At 53.5% G+C, this 20,157-nt stretch overlaps 1 protein-coding gene across 9 annotated transcripts in view; it reads right to left on the reverse strand.

Annotated features, from left to right (window-relative positions):
• The window catches only part of LOC119951075 (coiled-coil and C2 domain-containing protein 2A-like), a 610,180-nt gene that overhangs the window by 539,771 nt on the left and 50,252 nt on the right, over window positions 1-20,157 (reverse strand). The window lies entirely within an intron of this gene.

Consider the following 20,157-nt stretch of genomic DNA (forward strand, 5'->3'; position numbering starts at 1 on the left):
CGCCCCGGGTCGACCCTCCCCTTCTGACCCGCTCCCCATGGCGATGTCCCCCTCCCCCCACCTCTCCAGTCCTCCACTTCCCGTTTCTGGTCTTTTCAGCAGCAACCCGGTGTCCCTCCCTAACCCCCCTCCCCCCCCCCCCCCCAGGCTAGGACCCCTCCTAGCCGCGATGTACCCTCCATCGTACTCCCGTAAGTCAGCTGGTTCACGCTGACCCGGCTGCTCCTGCCACACTCCGACTCCCCCCGGCTCGGGGGGGGGGGGCCTCCCCCCCCTTGCCACTCCTCCCTGGCCCCGCTCCAGCGCGGGAAAGGTCGCCATTGCTAGCCACGCCCCGCACTCCTCCCCTCCCCCTCCTCTGCCCCGCGCGCGGGAAAACAGAGGAAAGCCCGCGCTTTCGCCCTGCCACACCCCACCCCGCCCCGCCATCTTCAGCTCCACCCCCGTCCCCGTCCATGCCTGTAAAAGAACCCCCCCTAGGGGCCCATATCCCCGATCTGCTCTCCCCCCCGTCCCACCTCCCCAACTTAACATTATAAATAACAGATAAATAACAAATAACAATGTACTTAACAGTCGCCCTCTACCAAACAGCATAAATAACCATAAATAACCATGAATAACCACAATAACAATAACTAAGGGAAGTTGGCAAAGGGGGAAAAAACATCAGAAGAAAAACCACAGCAAGAGTTCAAAATCCAAACAGAGAATTCAGCTGAAAGTACCCGAGCGGCTACGGCCGCCAAGTATCCCCTGGGTCTAATTCGAGTCCAGTTTCTCTTCCTGTACAAAGGCCCACGCCTCCTCTGGGGACTCAAAATAGTGGTGTTGGTTCCTGTAGGTGACCCACAAGCGCGCTGGCTGCAGCATTCCGAACCTGATCCGTTTTGCATGTAGCACCGCCTTCGTCCGGTTGTACCGGGCCCGCCGCTTTGCCACCTCCGCACTCCAGTCCTGGTAGACCCTCACCGTCGAATTCTCCCACTTGCTGCTCCTTTCCCTCTTGGCCCACTCCAGCACTCTCTCACGGTCGCTGAGTCGCTGGAACCGCACCAGCACCGCCCTCGGGGGCTCATTTGCTCTTGGCCTCCTAGCCATGACCCTGTAGGCCTCTTCCAGCTCCAGGGGCGAGGGGACGGCCCCTGCCCCCATCAGGGAGCTCAGCATTTCTGCTACATATCCCGGGAGGTCTGACCCCTCCAGGCCTTCTGCCAGGCCCAGGATCCTCAGGTTCTTCCGCCTCATTCGGGTATCCAGCTCCTCAAAACGGCTCTGCCATTTCAGGTGGAGTGCCTCGTGCACCTCTACCTTTCCCACGAGGACCGTGGCCTCCTCCTCCCTCACAGTCATCTCCTGTTGCAGCTCCCGAATCGACGCCTCTTGGGTCGCCTGGGCTCCCATCAGCCTGGTGGTCGTCGCATTCATTGACTCCAAGAGCTCCATTTTCAGCTCCGTAAAGAAGCGCAGGAGAGCGGCCTGCTGCTCCTCCGCCCATTTCCTCCATTCCTCGGGTGCGCCACCGGCCGCCATTTTGGTCTTCTTCCCCCGCTTTTTTTTGGGAGCTGCTGTTGCTTTCTTTACCACCCCACTCCGGGTACCGACCATAAAGTTGGTCTGGTTCTCTTCAGGGAGCCTTCCCCCACCGGGATTTGTCCTTACAGCGCCGTTGGGGCCCTCCAATCGGCCCGAAAACACCTTTGTAGCAGGAGCAGCCAAACGTGCGACTTAGCTGGTCATAGCCGCAACCGGAAGTCTCCCTTCACAATTTTCAAGAGAACAAATGAAACATGGCTTCGGTAATTCATCCCGGCGGCGGCGGAGCATCGCGAAATCACCGAAAAATACCAGGTCAGGCCCGCTAATGATATGCGGATGGCATTTACTGTACGTGCTGTTATCGGTCAGGGCTTAGACACTCCAAAGTGTATTATGAAGTTCACCTGACCTATAACTTTTATGTTCAATTTCGCTAGGGTGAGAACAAGAGCCTACCCTTCAGGTGTTATTCAACAGTCTCCCCAGATACTTTCATCAAAAACAAGCTTTATTCTAAGAATTTAGTTAACATTTATATAAACACACACTGCAAGAATTTTTATCAATTACAAACATAAAGGCCCCACACAGCTACAGTAATCTATGTATAACCCTTAATAAATTCCCCCTTAACTGTTCCAATTCAAAAACAAAATCCCACAAACCAAAAATTCCTTTTTCAAGGGTGTGGCCCTGTACTCTGCATTCTCTCTTGAATAAGACCGGCTTTTCCTGAGATTCTGACCCCATCTCATCAGCAGGTTTAAGCCCCTCTGGAAAGCAAACTATATATTTTACATTACCAAAACAGCAAGTAGCTATAATCAATGGGCTTTTCCTTGGAACAACTCTTTGAAATGAAAATAGAGACACAGGCCAAAACACTTCTTTGTCTGAGTCCACAGCAGCCAAAAGTGAAAGCAAAACCAAAAAGACAACTCCCAGAGCCACAGCCCAGCTCCCACACAATGACATCACTGAAGTCAAGTGATAAGACAAAAACCTTTCTTAAAGGGACACTCACATGACAGTGTTGAGTAGAACGCATTGACTCTGCTGTCGAGGCACCGGAGCATGGCATTCTTGCGAGCGTCTGGCACAGGCCACGATATTTTGGCCTCACGACCAATTTTCTGCCCATATCATAGAATCAGTGCAGAAAGAGGCCATTCAGCCCACCGAGTCTGCACCAGACCTGGAAAGAGCACCCTACTTAAGCCCACACCTCCTCGCTATCCCACCCAAGGAATTTTCTTTTTGTTCCCCTAGTCCAACAGGTTTATTCCCAGATTTACTTCTTCGTGGTTCATAGGATGTTTCTGCAAAGGGATCGGCAGTCGGAGGTTTGCACTACCTAATCTGTTATGTTACTATTCAACGGCAAATGTTGATACGGTGAATGGATGGTTTAGGGATCCGGATTTTATATGGGGCGGTTGAAGGAGGTTTCATGCTTCGGGTCGAGTATGAGAGCCCTGGTTACTGCATCATTCCCGTTTTCCCCTGAAAGATTCTCTTTTTTTTTGTAAGAAACATTTTATTGAGGCATTTATAATTTTAACATTTAACATATTAACATTTTAAATAACAGAATGATCCGACACATGCAAAAACCTCACAGTGACATACCCAACTACCCTTCGTCCTAACTCCTAGCTACTCATATATTAAATTCCCTGCCCATATTCTCCACTTCAATGCCTCCCCTCCCCCCCCCCCAATTCCATCCCCCCTCTTCTGCTGATGGTCAGTTTTCCTTAAAGAAGCCTTTGAAAACGGCTACCACCTCCGAGAAAACCCCTGTGTTGAACCCCTTAAGGTGAATTTAATCTTCTCTAGCCTGAGAAATTCTGCCATGTCACTGACCCACACCCCCGACTTTGGAGGCTCCGAGTCCCCCCATCCTAGCAAAATCCATCTCCGGGTCACCAGGGAGGCAAAGGCCAAGACGTCAGGCTTTCTACCACCCTGGGCTCCCGGGTCTTTCGACACTCCAAATATTGCTACCTCTGGACTCGGAGTAACCCTTCCTTCTAGGACCTCTGACATGACACCTGCAAATTTTTGCCAAAATCCCCTCAGCTTCAGACATGCCCAAAGCATGTGTACATGATTCGCCGGACTTCCCCTGCGCCTCCCACACCTGTCCTCCACCTCCTCAAAAAACCTACTCATCCGGGCCACAGTCATATGAGCCCTGTGGACCACTTTGAACTGAATCAGGCTAAGCTGGCACATGACGAGGTTGTATTGATTCTTTTCAGGGCCGTCTCCCATAGCCCAGCTTCCAGCTCTACCCCAACTCATCTTCCCACTTCCTCTTCACCTCCCCGATTGGGACCCCTTCCCACTCCATCAATTCCTTATATATTTTCAAGACCCTCCCCTCCCCAACTGCTGTTTTTGACATCACCTTATCCTGTCGGCCCTTTCGAGGGAACCTGCCTCCGGCAAAGTCCCGTCCCCGCAGGTACCGAAATCCGTTCCCACCCGGTAACTCAAACTCCTCCTCTAGCTCTTCCAGGCTCGGGAAACCTTCCTCAATGAAAAGGTTCCCAAATCTCTCAATCCCTGCCCGCTGCCACCTCCTAAATCCCCCATCCGCCCACGCCCCCCCCCCCCCCCCCCCCCACCACCCCCGGAGCAAAACAGGTGATTGGCACAAATCAGTGACCGCACCGACGCCCCCTCCTCATGTTGCCTCCATTGCCCCCACACTTTCAGGTTTTCCACTACCACTGGGCTTGTGGAGTACCGAGCCGACGAGAACGGAAGAGGTGCCATTAACAGAGCCTCCAGACCCGTGCCCTTGTATGATTCCGCCTCTACCTGCTCCCACACTAACCCATTTCACTTCCTAACCATCGAAATATTAGCCACCCAGTAATAATTAATAAAGTTCGGAAGGGCCAAGCCTCCGTCCCCACCCCCCCCCCCCCCACCCCCCCCACTCAAGAAGGACATTTTTCACCCTCAGGGATTTCCCAGCCCATGTAAAACCCAAGATCGCCGCGTTCATTTTCCTAAAAAATGCCTTGGGGATAAAGATTGTGAGACATTGAAACATAAACAGCAATCTCGGGGGACTGTCATTTTCACAGTCTGTGCCCTCCACACTAATGACAGCGGGAGCACATCCCACCTGCGGAAGTTCCCTTTCATTTGCTCAATGAGCCTGCCCAAATCTAGTTTATGAAGCTGACCCAGTCCCTTGCCACTTGAATCCCGAGATACCTAAAACTCCTTCCCACCACTTTGAACGGCATCTCCCTCAATCTCCTCTCCTGATCCCTTGCCTGGATCGCAAAGACCTCACTCTTGCTCATGTTTAGTTTGTAACCTGAGAACCGGCCAAATTCCTCCAGCATTCCCTAATTCCTGTAATCCCCCTCAATGGGTCTGTTATATACAGGAGCAAATCGTCCACATAAAGCGAGACACTATGTTCCACCCCCCCTCTCACAATCCCCCGCCAAATGATCGATGCCCTCAGCGCCATTGCCAAAGCTATGGCCAGAGCAAACAGTGGTGGGGAGAGTGGGCACCCCCCGCCTTGTCCCCCTTGACAGACTAAAATACTCTGACCCGGTTGGTCCTTACATTCGCCACTGGTGCTAAAAAAGGAACTGGACCCAATCCACGAATCCCTGCCCGAACCCGAACCTTCCCAGGGCATCCCACAGGTACCTCCACTCCACCTGATCAAAGGCCTTCTCTGCATCCATGGCCACCACCACCTCGACCTCGCTCCCCTCATTATCACATTTAGGAGCCGTCTAATATTGGATGTCAGGTATGGTCCCTTCACAAATCCTGTCTGGTCCTTCCTATTACCTCCAGGACACAATCCTCTATGCCAAGATCTTTGCCAGCAATTTAGCATCTACATTCAACAGGGAGATCGGTCTATACTGATCTGTTGGGCAGGCTGGGTCGATGTGGACTGCACTTGATGCAGTGTAGCGAGAGACAGACTTCCAACACTTGATGAGATGCAACACAATTTTATTTAACATCTAAACTATTATACATGTTCAACTGTGGGTTGACACTATGCTGACTTGACTGGTGACCTGATACTAGCCTGACCAGACTTACTAGCTACCACATGGTGTTTGCACTGGCTAGCTCACGAACTCTGACTGTCTCAGAGGCTGGGTCCCGAGAGAGCGGGAAAACTGGTGCCCTCTGGCTTTGTAGTGGTCGTGTCCTGTCTGGTGATTGGCTGCACTGTTCTGTGTGCTTACTGGTCATCCTGTGTGTCAATCACTGCCTGTCTGCACGCCATTATATACATAGATGTATATTATGACATATACGACCCACAACTCTCCAGATCCTTATCCCTCTTCAAAATAAGGGAGATCGATGCCTGCGATAACATTGGGGGGATCACTCCCAGCTCCTTGGACTCATAAAAGCCTTTACCAGGAGCTGCCTGCTGGGGCCCAGCAACGTGTAGAACTTTTTATAAAACTCAACTGGGTATCCATCAGGTCCCAGGGCCTTACTTGATTACATTGTCCCCAACCCGTCTATAACCTCCCCAAGCCCAATTGGGGCTCCCAAACCCTCCACCAGCTCCTCATGTATCCTCGAGAACTCCAGCCCCCCCCCCCCCTCCACCAGCTCCTCATGTATCCTCGAGAACTCCAGCCCCCCCCCCCCCCCCCCCCCCCCCCAGGAATCGCTTCATACCCTCCTCCCCGGCTGGGGGTTCCGATTTGTACAATCTACTGTAAAACTCCCAAAACACATCATTCACACCTGCCGGATCCAAAACCAATTTCCCCCCTGTATCTTTTACTTTCCCAATCTCTCACGCCACCTCCTGTTTCCTCAGCTGGTGTGTCAACATCCTGCTGGCTTTTTCCCCATATTCATACACCGCCCCCTTCACCCTCCTCAGTTGTCCCTCCGCCTTACCTATGGACAGGAGCCCAAATTCCAGCTGCAGTCTCTGACGCTCCTTCAGAAGACCGTCATCCGGAGACTCCGCATACCTCCTGTCCAGTTGTAAAATTTCTCTACCAGCCTGTCCAACATCGCCTGCTCAGACTTCTTCATATGTGCCCCAAATTGAGATGAGTTCCCCCAATAACTGCTTTCAGTGTCTCCCACACCACCCCTGCCGAAACCTCACCTGTGTCATTGATCTTTATATACCCCTGAAAGGCCTCCCTCACCCCCTCACACACTTCGTCCTCCGCTAATAGCCCCACATGCAACCTCCATTGTGGCCGCTAGGCCTTTCCTTTGTTGACTTGCAGGTGTACCCAGTGCGAGGCGTGGTCTGACACCACAATTGCTGAATATTCAGCATCCACCACCTCAGCCAGCAGCGTTTTGTCCAACACAAAGATGTCTATCCGGGAATATACCTTGAGTACATGGGAGTAGAATGAAAACTTCTTACTCCTTGGCCTCCCAAATCTCCACGGATCACCCCCCCCCCCCCCACCCCCCCCCCCCCCCCCACACCCAAACCACCCTCATGCGCTCCATAAACCCCTGCAGCTCCTTTGCCATAGCTTTTTTTTCATAACATATCTACCCCCTGGGTCCGCCTCTATCTTTCCCACCTCAAACGCCACCCGTTTATTGACCAGGATTGCCACCCTCCTCATTTTAAAGTCTAATCCCGAATGAAACACCTGCCCAACCCATCCGTTCCTCAACCTGATCTGATCCCCCACCTTCAGATCTGTCTCCTGCAATATGGCCACGTCCGCCTTCAATTGCCTCAAGCGCACGAACACACGGGCCCTTTTGACTGGCCTATTCAGTCCCCTAACATTCCACGTGACCAACCTGGTCGCCCCCCCCCCACCGCCGATCAACCATAACCTCTCATAGGTCAGTCTTCGGCCCATGTCCCACCCCTCCCCTGGCCAACCCTCATGCAACCACCGTCATCAACCCTCCTTCTCCACTTTGAAAGTCCCCTCCCCGTCAGCAGTCTAGTACCCCGCCCCCCCCGACCTCCCAACCCCCCTCCCCACATCAGTCTGTAGCTCACCCCCCACTTTGCTTCCGTGAACTAGCCCTCCCAGCTAGCCTGGCATGTAGCCCATGGCGCCTAGCATCCTACCCCCCACTGGTTTCCCTCCCCCCCGCTCTTAGTGCAAACAGTCAAAACAAACATACAATCCCTCCCAAGGTCCGAACACAAAGGTGCACTCCTCCTCCCTTTACAAATGACTATATCCCAGCCTATCCAAAAAGAAAACAGCAAGGAACAAGCAAAACCCCCGAAATAAGTCCAAACAACAAAGATCCAAAGTTTTACAAGACATAGTTCCGTTCTCCTCAGTCAAAGTTCAAGATCCTCCACTTCCTGTCAGTCTATTCTCCTTCATGAAGTCTGCTGCCTCCTCCAACGAGCCAAAGTACCACTCCTGGTCCCCATAGGTCACCCATAGCCGGGCCAGGTACAGCAGTCCAAATTTTATGCCCTTTTTGTACAGGGCCCACTTGATCTTACTAAAGCTTGCCCTCCTGTTTTGCGAGCTCTGCCCCCAGGTATTGATACACTCGAATCTCGACACCCTCCCACGTACATTGCCTTGTCTGCCTGGCCCACCTCATAATGCGTTCCTTGTCCAGGAACCGATGTAATCATACCACCATCGCCCTCGGCAGATCACACCTCCTGGGGCTTGCGCATCAGTGCCCTGTGGGCCTGATCCACCTCCAGCAGTCGATCAAACACACCTCCCCAAGCAGCTTCTCCAACACATTCCCGACATACACCTTCCCTACATACCCACGATCCGAATGTTCTGCCTCCGAAATCGATTTTCCATGTCCTCCACTTCCTCCAGCAGCCTCTTATTCACGCAGTATCTCAATCGCTGCTGCCATCGAGGTGAACTGGTCCTCATGCTCCTCCTCCAGCTCCTCCAACCTCTGGATCGCCTAACCCTGGGTCGCCAGTTTCGTCTCCACGCGGTCACCCACCGCCTTGATCGAGTCCACCGTCCGAGCTAGGTCCTCCGCATTCTCCTTCAGTTGTTTTTTTTTATATATAAATTTAGTGTACCCAATTATTTTTTTTCCAATTAAGGGGCAATTTTAGCATGTTCAATCCACCTACCGTGCACATCTTTGGGTTGTGGGGTGAAATCCCACGCAAACACGGGGAGAATGTGCAAACTCCACACAGACACTGACCCAGAGCCGGGATTGAACCTGGGACCTCGGCGCCATGAGGCAGCAGGGCTAACCCACTGCACCACCGTGCTGCCCTCTCCTTCATTTATTGAGTGAACTTCACATTTAAGAAGCTCACCAACTGGTCCATCGACCACTGAGCTGACGGGGTCCGACCATGTTCGTCCGCCATCTCCACTCGCGTTGTCCGCTCCTCACTCGCCACCACCGCCTGGTTCATTCTTTTCCGATGACTTCTGGTCCGCAGCTCCATAAACTGGGGGTCCCTTTCATCTGTTCTTGCTTCTACACCGTTTCCCTACAAATTTCCTGCAACAATCTGGCTTAAAAGCCACACAAAGACCACCATGAGCGGGAGCTGCCAAATATGCGACTCTTCACTCCATGGTCGCCACCGGAAGTTCCTCCTGAAAGATTCTCTTTGAGCCAGTTTGTAATAGCCACTTTGAGAATTTGTAATCAGTTTAGGCAGGATTTTAAACTGGGCTCCATGTCACTGCTGGCTCCGATATGCAGGAATCATAGGTTTGAGCCGTCTGGCTTAGATTCATCATTCAGGGCATGGGAAAGGAAGTGGTTGGAGAGGTTTAGGGACATGTTTCTTGAAGACAGGTTTGCCAGCCTAGGCAAGTTGTTAGAGAAATTCTAGCTCCTGAGAGGTTCCATTCAGGTACTTTAAAGTGCGTGACTTTTTACATAAGGGACTTTCTTAATTTCTCCTGTCACCCTCGCTTATGGAAAGGGTCCTGTCATTGGTCAACTTGGGGGAGGGTAAGAATTTGGATATTTATAGGCATATGTTGGTGACAGTGTAGGCTTCGTTTGAAGAAGTGAAGTGGAAATGTGAGCTGGGTTTGATATTTGAGGGGGCGAGGTGTGAAGTAAGGCTCTCCACAGGGTCAACTTCACCTCCTCATATGTGAGGTTAAGCCTGATCCAGTTCAAGGTGGTGCACAGGACCCACCTGACCAGGAAGCATATGGGTGGTGTGGTGAATGTGATTCACACTATATATAGTTGCCAATATCACTCCATGTATATATGTTCGTTGTCTACCCATTGTAAGTGCAGTTGCACTCTCCGACCACCAGGGGGAGTCGCTCTGGGAATGCGCGAGAGTTGTACTGGGCTCCTCCCTTGGCTCCGCCCAGGACTCCTCCCCCTAGGACCGATGTATAAAGATCAGTGCCTTACAGCCAGCCTGCCATTTCACCTGAAGTTCAACGACGAATAGGCTGGCTCTATTGTAAGTGTATTAAAGCCTCTGTTCAGATCCAACTACATCAATTTAATACACTTAAGAATCTGCCAAAGTAAAGCATGGAATCCGCTCTAAAACCAGGACGTCTAGAACTCGATCCGCAGGATGCAGAGGCGAAATAAACCTTCTGCCACTGGCTGAAATGTTTTAAGGCCTACCTGGCCGAAATCAGCACCGCTGAAACTACGGAGGAACAAAAGCTCAGCAATACTTCACGCAAGGGTAAGCCACAGAATTTCTACACAACTAAATCCAGCCGGTTCCTACACCACAGCGCTGGCGATTTTGGACAAAATGTATATTAGGCCCATGAACGAGGTCTTTGCCCGCCATGTGTTCACGACTCATAGAACATAGAACATAGAACAGTACAGCACAGAACAGGCCCTTCGGCCCTCGATGTTGTGCCGAGCAATGATCACCCTACTTAAACCCACGTAACCCGTATACCCGTAACCCAACAATCCCCCCATTAACCTTACACTACGGGCAATTTAGCATGGCCAATTCACCTAACCCGCACATCTTTGGACTGTGGGAGGAAACCGGAGCACCCGGAGGAAACCCACGCACACACGGGGAGGACGTGCAGACTCCACACAGACAGTGACCCAGCCGGGAATCGAACCTGGGACCCTGGAGCTGTGAAGCATTGATGCTAACCACCATGCTACCGTGAGGCCCCTAACCTCACCTCACTAGGACTCGCCGACAACGGCCTACTGAAACTTTAGCTGAATTTGCACGCGAGTTGGACAATCTCTCAAATGACTGCAATTACCAGGCCGTAACCGTGGCCGAACATAGGGAGCTTGCTGTGCGGGCTGTTTTAGTAGCGGACCTTCGATCTATCTATGTACGCCAGAGACTATTAGAAAATGGGGCCCAGGGCTTAGAGACTACCGTAGAGGCTGCTATCACAATGGAAGTTTCCTTCCGCATCCTCAACTCGTTTCCCGCGGACCCCGCTAACCCCGCATGGGCCCCCGACCTGAGGACCCCCAAGCCTGGCAAACCTCCACCATGCGGCCGGCCACGTGCGATTCATGGGGGCCCCCAGTCAAATACTCAAGCTATTCAGCTGCTCCAGCTAATTACTCAGCTTCCCCAGCCAGCTACTCAGCTCGCCAAACCAGTTATTCAACTGCTCCAGCCTGCCACTATTCAGCTCGCCAAACCAGTTATTCAACTGCTTCAGCCTGCCACTATTCAGCTCGCCAAACCAGTTATTCAACTGCTCCAGCCTGCCACTATTCAGCTCCCCAAACCAGTTATACAACTGCTCCAGCCTGCCACTTCTGTGGACAAAGCCAGAACCCGCGGCAGCACTGCTCAGCCCGATCCGCGACCTGCAGCAGCTGCAGGAAGAAAGGCCACTATGCTAGAGTGTGCCTCGGCAGAAGGGCCCCAGCCCTCAACACCCCAACAGTCCAAAAACATCGCCCTCAGCACCAGCAGGCCCACGGGGCCCGAAACGCTGCGGCCTATGCTCAGGCTCCGCCCCCTCCCGCAACGTGCGATCCATGGGGGCCGCCACCTTGGCAAACCTCCACCATGTGGCTGGCCACGTGCGATTCATGGGGGCTGCCATCTTGGACGCTATCTTTATCACCACCCTCCACGTGCGATCCACGGGCCCTAGCTGCATCCCCAGACTCAAACAGCTCATCGGAGGAGTACGACCTCCCCGGGGAGTCACCACATGGCCCGCAACTCAGCGCAATGTTCCTGCATCAAGCTCGCCAGAACGCAGCGGCATCTACTCGACAGGACGCCCGATCGGAAGAATTCGACTCCCCCGGGCACCCACCACGCGGCCCGCAACTCAACACGGTCACCCTCGACCAATCTCGCCCCAAGCATCTGAGAAATTCGATGACGGAGATCCAGATCAACGGGTACAACACGTCGTGCCTCTTCGACTCCGGGAGCACAGAGAGCTTCATACACCCAGAGCTGGTAAGACGCTGTTCCCTCCCTATTTATCCCGTCAACCAAACTAACGCCCTCGCTTCGGGCTCCCATTCCATCCAAATCCAAGACCGTACTACAGCAACGCTAACGATTCGAGGCGTTAGCTATTCCAAATTTAAACTGTATGTCTTGCCCGACCTCTGCGCACCACTCCTCTTAGGCTTGGATTTCCAATGTAACCTCAAGAGTCTCACCCTCAGCTTCGGCGGGCCCCTGCCCCTACTCACTATCTGCAGCCTCGCCACGCTGCGCATCGCCCCCCCCCTCCTCTCTTCGCCAACCGCACCCCGGATTGCAAACCGGTAGCCACCCACAGCAGGCAGGCCAGCCTGCAGGATAGGGTATTTATCAGAACGGAGGTCCGAAGGCTGCTCAGTGAGGGGATCAAAGAGGCCAGTAACAGTTCCTGGAGAGTTCAGGTGGTGGTCGTCAAGACCGGGGAAAAATTCCGCATGGTTGTCGATTATAGCCAGACCATCAATTGCTTTACGCTCCTAGACGCATATCCCCTCCCCAGAATTGCAGACATGGTAAACCAGATCGCCCAATATCGGGTATTTTCCACGGTGGATCTGAAGTCTTCATACCACCAGCTCCCAATCCGCCCAGAGGACCGCCACTACACGGCGTTCGAGGCCGATGGCCGCCTCTTCCATTTCCTCCGGGTTCCCTTCGGCGTCACTAACGGGGTTTCGGTGTTCCAACGAGCAATGGACTGAATGGTAGACCAGTACGGGCTGCGGGCCACGTTTCCGTATCTGGATAATGTTACCATCTGCGGCCATGACCAGCAGGACCACGACGCCAACCTCCACCGTTTTCTCCAGACCGCCCAAAAATTAAACCTTACATATAACAAGGAGAAATGCATGTTCCGCACAAACAGACTAGCCATCCTCGGCTACGTCGTGGAGAACGGAGTCCTGGGCCCAGACCCGGACCGCATGAACTCCCCCTCCCCCATGGCCCCAAGGCCCTCAAACGGTGCTTGGGGCTCTTTTCATACTACGCCCAGTGGGTCCCCCAATATGCGGACAAAGCCCGCCCACTCTTCAAGGCCACATTATTTCCCCTGTCTGCTGAGGCGCGCCAAGCCTTCAGCTGCATCAGGGACGACATCGCCAAAGCAGCCATGCGAGTGGTGGATGAATCCACTCCCTTTCAGGTTGAGAGCGACGCCTCAGAGGTAGCGCTAGCAGCCACTTTAAACCAAGCAGGGCGGCCCGTGGCATTTTTATCCCATACCCTATCCGCTTCAGAACTCCGACACTCCTCAGTCGAGAAGGAAGCACAAGCCATCGTGGAGGCTATCCGACACTGGAGGCACTACCTCGCAGGTAGGAGGTTCACCCTCATTACCAACCAACGGTCGGTCGCCTACATGTTCGACAACTCGCAAAGGGGCAAAATTAAAAATGACAAAATTCTTCGGTGGAGGATTGAACTCTCCACCTACAATTATGATATCAAATATCGACCGGGAAAGCTCAATGAGCCCTCGGATGCCCTATCCCGCGGGACATCCGCCAGCGCGCAAATCAGCCGCATAAAAGCCATCCATGGTGACAGTCTCTCAGTGAATTGATGGTATAACAGCAGCAAGATAAATTCAGATTTTCACGGGCATGGAGCAGGCGGAGAAATCAAGATGGCACAGCAAGCAGCCACTTTGGAGGGTCCCTAAACAAAGGAAAACCCCAGAGTGCAGGGGAGCACCCACATGGCACACACACAGTTGGCGGCTATGTTGGGTGCCCCCTGGACAAAGGGAAACCCTGGAGCACAGGGGCCCGGTCTCATGAGGAGAACAGTGACAGTGGCCATTTTGGACGGCCCCTAACAAAGGGAAATCCCGGAGTGCAGGGCGCATCCACAAGGTAAGTCCACATCATCAATAATACACGATGAGTTGATAAAGTTAACTGAGGCTTTAATACACTAAACAGCAAGCCTCCAGCCTCTGGACCCGAACTGGGGCCGGAGGCGGAGACTTGCCACTTTTCTACAGAAGCCCCGAGGGGAGGTGCCACAGGCGGAGCCAACCGGGACAAGCCCAGGCATGTATGATACAGTACAGTCCAGACAATACAATCGCGTGGTTTACTACATTCACCCCGTTTAAAAAATGTCTGGCGGGGATGAAGTGGTCTTAAAGGTCCAGTCTGTCGGGGGCCTTGACTTTCCGCCGTGATCGCCTCAGTACTGGCTGTGGTGTTGGCACCGGCGTCGAGGCCTGCGCATCCGGGGTGTGTTGTCATCAACTTCTTCACCTAGATGTTGAGTTGGCGAAGGAGGGGGCGGTATAAGGGCGGAGGTGGTAGTAATTGTCGCCGGTGGGCCTGCGGGTGTCAGTTCGCAAGGGAGGTGGGCAGGGTGGTAGAAGACAGTGTAGAGTGGGGGAAGGTAGTGGTGGTGATGGTCTCCGGGGAGCCTGCAGGAGCCAAATCCTGAAGGGAGACTGTGTCCTGCCGCCCGTCCTGGTGTGCCACGTAGACGTATTGGGGGTTTGCATGGAGCAGCTGGACCTTCTCGCATGCTGCCGGAGAAGGACGGGCCCTGGGACTGTCAGCCAGGACGGGAGCGAGATCCCGGAGGTGGACTTCCTGGGGAAGGCACACAAATGTTCATGAGGGGTCACGTTAGTAGCTGTACATAGGGGTGACCGGATGGAGTGGAGCGCACTGGGGAAGGCCTGCTGCCAGCGGGGGACTGGGAGATTCTTCGACCTTAGGGCCAGAAGGATGGCCTTCCAGACCGCATTCTCCCTCTCCACCTGTCCGTATCCCCGGGGTTTGTAGCTAGTCGTCCTGCTGGAGGTGATGCCTTTGCTGAGCAGGAACTGACGCAACTCGTCACTCATAAAGGAGGAAATGTGGTAGTATGACTAGGGGTATTACAGTACCTTGGAAGTGAGCTGCTATTGGTGCAGAGGACTCGCTGCCCATTGGCCCGGGTAAGTCATGTGCCTCTCAGCCAATCTAGCTCCGCCTACAAGGCGGGATATAAGAACCCGTGCTTCCCGGCAGTCGGCCATTCTTCTGTACGTCTGCTGCCGGGCACACATCTTGTGAATTAAAGCCTATCGTTTGGATCTCATCTTCGTCTCGTGTCCAATTGATGGTGCATCAGGAACCCCGATTGCTGTGTGTGGTAAACCACTGTTACACCTTTATTAGTGATTTATGGTAGGACCTGTACTACAGGTTTGCCGGTAGTCCCTGCCTGCTGGCTCCCCCCAGTAGGCGGAGTATAAATAATGTGTGTCCTCCATGCAGCAGCCATTTCACCAGCTGCTGTGGGAAGCCACACATCTTAGAGGAATAAAGCCTCAGTTGTATCCAACTCTAGTCTTTGTTCAATTGATCGTGCATCAATTTATTGCTCTAAGATTTTCAAAAGATGGATCTCCGTATCAAATCGGATCGCCTGCAGCTGGATCCGCAATCAAGCGACGCCAAAAAGGACTTTAATCACTGGCTAGCTTGTTTCGAGACGTATATCAACTCGGCGCCCAGCGCTATCTCGGAGGCTCAGAAGATACAGATCCTGTACTCAAGGTTGAGCTCCAACATTTTTCCGCTGATCCAGGACGCCCGCGACCTACGCCGAAGCCATGCACTTCTCAAAGAAAATTACGCGCAGAAGGCGAACATGCTCTTCGCCAGGCACATACTCGCCACTCACTCTAAACTCCCTGGTAAGTCCATCGAAGACTTCTGGCAGACCCTAATCCCACTCGTCCAGGACTGTGACTGTCAGGCCGTTACGGCCACTGAACATTCAAATCTCCTTATGCGGACGCGTTTGTTACGGGGATTGGGTCGGACCTCATATGCCAAAGACTTTTAGAGGGGGCCATGCTTGACCTAGCTGAGACAAAGAAGCTGGCTCTCTCGATAACGGTCGCCTCGTGCAACATTCAGGCCTACACCCCCAGCCACGCGGCCCACCCCTCCTACGCATCGTGGACCCCACAGACAGCTGCCCCAGTGGGGACCTTACCCAGCCAATACGCCTGCGCCACGCGCCAGCCAGCGCACCCCGGGGGCCCCCGATGTTACGTTTGCAGACAACAGAAACACCCTCGCCAACGCTGCCCACCCGCGCTGCCCTTTGTAAAGCTTGCGGTAAAAAGGGACACTTCGCCGCGGTGTGCCAGGCCCGCGCGGCCGCCGCTATCGCCCCCACCCCCCTCGCTTGCACACAATGGGCGCTGCCATGTTCACCTCCCCGGACCACGCGCAGCCAGTTGGCGCCGCCGTCATCCCCCCCCAGACAACGTGCGGCCCATGGGCGCCACCATCTTGTCCAACCCTTGCAGCGTGCGGCCCATGGGTGCCACCATTTTGTCCCACTCAAGATCTACTGGTGTTGCTATCTTGACTCCCCCACAGCATATGCACACCGACAGCGTTCCAGGACCTGGGCCCCCCAGGCTTCCCATCATCCGACGACAGCGACGACCGACCACGACTCACCTCAGTGACAATCAACCAGTCTCGTCCGCACAACCTGGCCACCTCATCGACCAGCATGAAAATCAACGGCCACGTGACCTCTTGCCTACTGGACTCCGGGAGCACTGAAAGCTTCATCCACCCGGATACGGTAAGGCGCTGCTCCCTCGCGGTACACTCCACCAACCAAAGAATCTCCCTGGCCTCCAGATCCCATTCTGTGGCGATCCGGGGGTACTGTACGGTCACACTCACGGTCCAGGGTGTAGAATTCAGCGGCTTCCGCCTCTACGTCCTCCCTAACCTCTGCACTGCCCTACTACTAGGACTGGACTTCCAGTGCAACCTCCAGAGCCTAACCCTGAAATTCGGTGGGCCCCTCACTGTATGCGGCCTCGCGACCCTAAAGGTCGATCCGCCTTCCCTCTTCGCGAACCTAACCCCGGATTGCAAATCCGTCGCCACCAGGAGCAGACGGTACAGCACCCAGAACAGGTCCTTGATCAAGTCCGAGGTCCAGCAGTGGCTTCGGGAAGGCATCATCGAGGCCAGCAACAGTCCCTGAGGAGCCCAAGTGGTAGCCATTAAAACTTGGGAGAAACACAGAATGGCTGTGGACTACAGCCAGACCATCAATCGGTAAACGCAGCCCGACGCATACCTCCTCCCACGCATATCTGATATGGTCAATCAGATTGCACAGTACCGGGTCTTCTCGACGGTAGACCTCAAATCCGCCTACCACCTGCTCCCCATTCGTAAATCGGACTGTCCATACACTGCCTTCGAGCCGGACGGTCGCCTCTGTCACTTCCTCAGGGTTCCCTTCGGCGTCACTAACGGGGTCTCGGTCTTCCAAAGGGAGATTGACCGAATGGTCGACCGGTACAGTTTGCGAGCCACCTTCCCGTACCTAGACAACATCACCATCTGTGGCCATGACCAGCAGGACCACGATGCCAACCTTGGCAAATTACTTCACACCGCCACTCTCCTAAATCTCACCCACAACATGGAGAAGTGCGTGTTTAGCATGGCCCGCTTAGCCATCCTCAGCTATGTGGCCCATTTCGCTGATAAATGTAGACGCGAAAATACTCGCAAAGGTCCTGGCCAATGTGGTGAACATATTGCATTAACCATTCACCATGTATGTAACTGTATCACGCTGTTGCCCATGAGAGCTCCACCTATGGACCATTGTACGGTATTGCCTGGAATGTATCGTGTTGGTGCCTTTGTGGGCTCCGCCCCTTGCTCCAACCCTTGAGGAGAGGTATAAAGAGCAGTAGCCCTGTAGGCGGCTCTCAGTCGCAGAGCAGTTGCAGGCAGGCACTATTTTAGTCGATTAAAGCCACAGTTTACTTCTACTCCTTGTTTTGCGTGAATTGATGGTCGCATCAGCCAAAAGGCTGGAACGATGCGTACCAGAGGTGATTGTAGAGAACCAAACGGGCTTTATCAAGGGTAGGCAACTCACCACGAACATCAGACGGCTGCTGAATGTAATAATGAACCCCCCCCCACCCTCTCCTGGGAAGAGAACACCAGAGATGATCGTCTCCCTGGGTGCAGAAAAGGCCTTCGACAGAGTCGAATGGAAGTACTGGCTTGAGGTACTGGAACAATTTGGGCTAGGAGCGGGATTCACCGCCTGAGTGAGACGCCTATACAACGCTCCCAAGGCGAATGTTCAAACCAACACTACCAGCTCTGAATACTTCCAACTACAAAGAGGCACAGGACAAGGATGCCCGTTGTCCCCGCTCTTTCTCACGCCAGCAATCGAAACCCTGGCAATAGCCCTGCGGGACGCGAAAAGCTGGAAGGGCATCGAGAGAGGAGACAGAGAGCACAGAGTCTCACTCTATGCGGATGACATGTATGTCTCGAAGCCACAGGAAGGACTGAAGGCAATCATGCAGATCCTGAATGAGTACTGAACATTCTCGGATTATAAACTCAACCTGGGCTAAAATGAGGCATTCCCAGTGAACCCAAATGGGGGAGGGACAGGGCTCCCGTTTAAAATAGCCCAAAATAGATTCCGATACCTGAGGATCCAAATAGCCAGAGACTGAAAACAGATGCCCAAGTGGAACCTGACGCGTCTGGTGGAGGAAGTTAAAAAGGACCTTCAGAGATGGGGCGCACTCCCACTCTCCCTGCCGGGGAGACGATCAAAATGAACGTGCTTCCAAGGTTCCTCTTCCTGTTTAGATCCACATCGATCTTCATCCCCAAGGTCTTCTTCCAAAATGTAGACTGCTTAATCATGGCATTTGTGTGGGTGTTAAGAATCTGAGAGTTCCCAAACCAACGCTGCAAAGCAGGAAAATCAAAGGTGGACTGGCATTACCAAACCTGCAAAAGTACCACTGGGCAGCAACGGCAGAGAGAGTGAGGGGATGGGTACACAAACCCAATTCAGAGTGGGTGCGGATGGAGGAGGCCTCCTGCAACGGGACGAACCTCCGGGCCTTGGCCACAGTAGCACTCCCATCCCCCTCGGCAAAATATGCATCAAGCCCAATGGTAGCGGCTACACTGAAAACATGGTCCCAATTAAGACAACACTTCGGGCTGATTAAGGTGTCCCTCATGGCATCCATCTGCGGAAAACACAGATTTCCCCCAGCCATGCTAGATGCCACCTTTAAGAAATGGAGACAGGACAGGGAACGCTGACATTTAGGAAGTTTTACATGGGGCACAAACCAGTGACACTGAACGAAGTGATGGAGGAATGGGAATTGCTGACAGGACAGGAAATGAGACACCTGCTAAGAAAACACTTCCTCCGCAAAGAGACTGCAGGGTACCCTTGGGCCCCGGAGACCACACTATTAGAGGACCTGATGAACACGGACAGTAAAGAAGGGGGACTCTGAGGGAAAATATATGGACAGCTACTGGACAGAGCTCAAACACCACTGGGTGAGACCAGATGGAAATAGGAGGATGAACTGGGGACAGAAGTGGGGTGGGATCTCTGGAGCGAAGCACCGGGCAGGCCAACTCCACCTCCTCCTGCGCAAGGCTCAGCCTCATGCAGTTCAAAGTGGTGCACAGAGCACACCATTTTTTGAAATAAATTTAGAGTACCCAATTCATTTTTACCAACTAAGGGGCAATTTAGCATGGCCAATCCACCTAGCCTGCACATCCTTGGGTTGTGGGGGCGAAACTCCCGCAAACACGGGGAAAATGTGCAAACTCCACATGGACAGTGACCCAGAGCTGTCAAACCTGGGACCTCGGCGCCGTGAGCCAACAGGGCTAATCCACTGTGCCACCATGTTGCCCGCACACAGCACACTTGACCAGAACCCGAATGAGCATGTTCTTCCCGGAGGTGGAGGACAAAGGTGAACGGTGCCAGAGGGGCCCGGCCAATCACACCTACATGTTCTGGGCTTGCCCCAAGCTTGCTGGGTTCTGGACAGCCTTCTCCGAGCAATGTCCAAGGTTGTGGGGGTGAGGGTGAAGCCATGCCCAAACATGGCAATCTCCGGGGTACCAGAGCAGCCAGAACTACACATGGAGAAGAGGGCTGACGCCCTAGCTTTCATTTCCCTAACCGCACACTGAAGAATCCTGCTCAGCAGCACCACCCACAGTTACAGACTGGCTAGATGACCTTTTGAAATTTCTCCACCTGGAGAAGATTAACTCCTGTGCAACAGGAGAGACGCGGCCGCAGCCGATGGGGGGAGAACAGAAAGGGGGTGGATGGGAGAAGGGGGGAACACC

Source organism: Scyliorhinus canicula, chromosome 16, assembly GCF_902713615.1.
Source record: "Scyliorhinus canicula chromosome 16, sScyCan1.1, whole genome shotgun sequence".
Lineage (NCBI taxonomy): Eukaryota > Metazoa > Chordata > Chondrichthyes > Carcharhiniformes > Scyliorhinidae > Scyliorhinus > Scyliorhinus canicula.